Here is a 4,229-nt window from a genome sequence, read left to right as displayed (position 1 = left end):
TCATTGGCCAGACTGTATCACGTGACCATCCCTAGCTTCAGGGGAGACTGGAATAGTGACTAGCTTTTCCAGCTTCAACAGAGGAGTTAGACAAGGACCCTATTCACAGTCTTATTTGGGGACATGGTGGCATGGACATGGAGGCGTAAGAGGTTTAAAAGAGGAAGGTGCCAGGTATAATGGTGTGGTGGAAAAAATGACTGCATGGAGTTGGGCTGATGTTTAAATATCTGAGAGGAAAGAATGTTGGAGAAGGGTCCTAAAGAATGGATGGTAGGCAGAGAAGAGGAAGGGAATTCCAAGCAGTAGAAATGGGGTGCACTGACAGGTGGACATTGTGTGCATTTCATGTTTGGGATTTGGTAGAAACTTGGCGTTTCTAGAGTATGGGGGCCATCATATAGTTGAGGGGGAATAGCATGTTAAGACCAGCAAGGTAAATTGGAGCTAGCACGTGATGAGAAGCAGTTTGGACCTTATCTTGCAGGTAAGGTGATTTGGCCACTAGAAGGCTTTGCACCGGGAGTGGGGTAATGAACTTTATGTTTTGAACTGGAGTCAGGAGGTGTCAGATGCAGGGGTGGTGGGATTTGGGTAAAAAAAGAGGAGACAGCAGATACCAGAGATATTTAGGAGGTGGAGTGGACAAAGAGTTGTCCAGAATTGATGAAGAATATCAGAGAGGGAGGAGTTCAGATTAACCCTGAGGTGCCTAGCTTGGGTGTGTGATGATGCTATTGCATAGAGAAGAAATACTGGGAGAAGAGCAGGCTGGTGGGGAGAGGATATGAGTCTGATTTTAGAGTTGACTATAGAGTTGATAGAGTTGCCTGGGTCTGTAGAATTTCTAGACACTGGAAATTCCGTTCTAGAGGCCAGGAGATAGGTTGGTTGAGTAACAGATGAGATCAGCCTAGGGCAACATGCAGTGGTAGAAGCCAGAGATGAAGGGACAGGCAGAGGGTGAGAAGGAGCCAAGAGCAAGCTGCATACTGGGGAGGGGCAAGTGTCTGATGGGTTAGAGAAGTGACACAGAATGGAAAAGAAGCCGTTGATACTGAGCCCAAGTTTAACTTTACATTTGCTACGTCTCTGACATGTCCCCTTTTTTAAGGTACGCTTGTCTAGACCCTAATTTTCTTAAATCTGAACCATTTCATTGAACTTTCCTCTTACTCTTGTACAAAGTAGCAAGTTGTCTTCCCTAAAATAGATTTCCAAAAATTAAAAAAATAAATAAATTTAAGTTTTTTTTTTGCTACTGCAAAAGCAATATATGGTAATTGTGGGAGAAATTAGTAAATACTGATAGGTAAACAGAAGAGGAAAACTCTCATAATAGTATTGCCTGCAATAACCACTGCCAAGCTCTTGGTTTATATATATTGTTAGACCATTATTTTTAGACACACACACACTTAACATAAATTAAAACTCTTGGTATATACAGTATTGCAACCTGTTTTCTTAAATATCACAGTATACTGTATCATAAAAATATTTGTTAATTATCTAATGACATCACTTTTCATGGATGAATAACATTTCACTCAGTGAACATATAATTAAAAAAAATTTCCTTTACTTTGGACCTTCAGGTTGCTTCTAAATTTTCCCTGTTATGAACAGGGCTGTAGGGAACATCTTTGTAGATAAATGTTAGTATATTTTAGTAGATAAATATTAATATTTGTAAATATCTGTAGGATAAATGCTTAGAGTGGAATCACTGGGTCTTTCGATACCCTTTTGAGAGTGTCTCTTGGTTTCTGTTCACAGACATGCAGGTTCTTGTAGGCTCCAGTATGGGCTTCTCCTATTCTCTCTGCAGTTAATAGGAAGGTGCCTCTTTGTTTTTCTCTGCACTTGTTCTCAACGAGCCACTAAAGTGTTTGGAGGGTTGTGAAGAGAGAACCAGATGCAAAGGCCAAACAAAACAGCAGCTTTTCCTGAAGAACAAATTGATCTTGCATTTCTAATAAAGCAAGAGCTCATTACTGAAGCAGGATCAGCAGTTACCCTCCTAAATAAAGAAGAGAAGAAACAGGTTCAATCTCTAGGGTGGGTGATTTAAGTTACTCACATAAAATCATTTCCTGGTAGTGTCGGCTCTTAGCTTTGAAATGGGTTCCTGGGTGTGAGGAGTCTTATCCGGAAACTTTTAAGTATTTTAAACTCTCTTTAGGCAGGAATGGTCAAGTGGAGGTGGGTAGGAGTTGTTCCTCTTGGTGACCTCTCTGGGCCATTGCTAAGCCTATAGATTCACTCTTCACCCTGGGAGATGTGCCATTACCCAAGGTTTATTGCACTTAATTTAGGCGATGATCATTTAAGTCTGTTTTCTGTGTATGTTTGTGTGAGTCACTCCATAGAGTAGACTGAAATCTGAAGTTATTTCTCCACTTCAATTCCTTTGTCCATGAATAGTGTTTCTGTGAGAAGAGAGATCAGTGTCTTTCATTGTTGCTGCTGTTGGTTCCTTATAGCTGGAAGCTTTTTCTATCAATACAAATTTCAATTCTTTCTGAAAGATGAGAGGTAGTCACATGTAATTTGTATATCCAGGGTTACTGTAAACGACATCATTTTCGACCTCCTGCAGAATTTGCTTTCATTCTAATATGTTACCTCATTTCTTATATTTTGAGGCTTTCTTTAGAAATATTTGCCTGTTTCCTCTTTCTTTGGGGCTAAATGCCTGAAGAGGAAAGTATAGGCAGACAGCTGAATCTTTTTGTCCTCTAATAAAAGATCACAGAAAGTGCCTGAGGAGATTTAGACCTCGGGAAAACTAAAATGAGCATTTTTAATTCACTCTTCTGGGACCATTTTACTTTTTTTTGTAAAACCTTTATGAGCATCTTCTTTCTTTCCTTTAAGTATTTTGTCAGTGAGAACTCATTTTCTAGTGGTACAGTGATGGCAAAATGTGACTACTAAATGAAGAAGGTAGGAGTTTCGATTCAGGGAAATATGACCATATCATGTTGAATGTTTAGTACTGAAGCCTTTATTCTGTTGTGGAAAAATATTTAAAAGGTTACCAAAGTTCTTCATTCTTTTTGAATTTCATGTTAAAAATGTGATTCTATTGGACTCTCCCAAAAGCCCCCTAATTTTTTACACCCTTGACTGTAACTTTCTCTAGCACTGATAAGTGAGTTGATGATGCTGTCCTCTTAACAACTGAAAGTGGACCTCAGAGGGCTGTGTACTCTTACTTAAAATTACGATACTGGTTTCACTAGAAAAACACCATTGTGGGCAGCACTTGACCAGTTGAAAGTAGTGCACAGTGAGCTGGAAGGAAGCTCGTTGACCTGGGACTCTGGAGACCTACATCCTTTTCCTGTCTGCCTGGAACTAGCTGGGAGGCTTAGGCAGCTCTTCCTCTTCCCTGGCTTTGACCCTATTGGTAGATGTGCTACTCCAGGAGCCAGGGACCCTAACTTCTTGTGTATGGCCTGTTGCTAGTTATTGCATACCTTTGTATAAGTGAGACTTTCTCCCTTCATTTTCTCATATGTGTAATAACTAATAAGAATACGTGTTTTCAAATCACAGACACATTCAAGTAAGCATCTAGAATCAAAGATTATAAAAATTCTTAAATGCCCCTAAATGTTCTGAGTGTATTCAAGTGTCACTGTTGAAATTACAAAACAAGCTCAAACTTATAAAATTGGGAAGTGGGTGTTGATAATTACTAAGATCTAGTGATTTTTTTTTTAAGGAGCCCTGGTGGTGTAATAGAGGCGCCTTGGTGACGCACTGGTTAAAGCACTCTGCTGCTAACTGAAAGGTCGGTGGTTCGAACCCACCACCAGCCGTTCCGTGGGAGTAAGATGTGGTGGTTGCTCTCATAAAGATTAAAGCCTTGGAAACCCTATGGGGCAGTTCTACTCTGTCCCATAGGGTCCCTGTGAGTTGGAATTGACTTGAGGGCAGTAGATTTGGTTGGCTGGTTTGGTGGTGCAGTGGTTAAGTGCTTGGCTGCTAACCAAAAGGTTGGTGGTTCTAACCCACCTACGGCTCTGCAGGAGAAAAGACCTGGCGATCTGCTCCAGTAAAGATTACAGCCTAGGAAACCCTATGGGGCAGCTCTTCTCTGTCCTTTGGGGTCACTATGAGTCAGAATTGACAACAATGGGTTTGGGTTTTTTTTTTTTTTTTGGTGGCGCAGTGGTTAGGTGCTTGGCTGCTAACCGAAAGATCAGCAATTCAAATCC

This window comes from Trichechus manatus, unplaced genomic scaffold, assembly GCF_000243295.1.
Source record: "Trichechus manatus latirostris isolate Lorelei unplaced genomic scaffold, TriManLat1.0 scaffold00049, whole genome shotgun sequence".
Taxonomy (NCBI): Eukaryota; Metazoa; Chordata; class Mammalia; order Sirenia; family Trichechidae; genus Trichechus; species Trichechus manatus.
Note: the sequence above shows the minus strand (reverse complement) of the source record.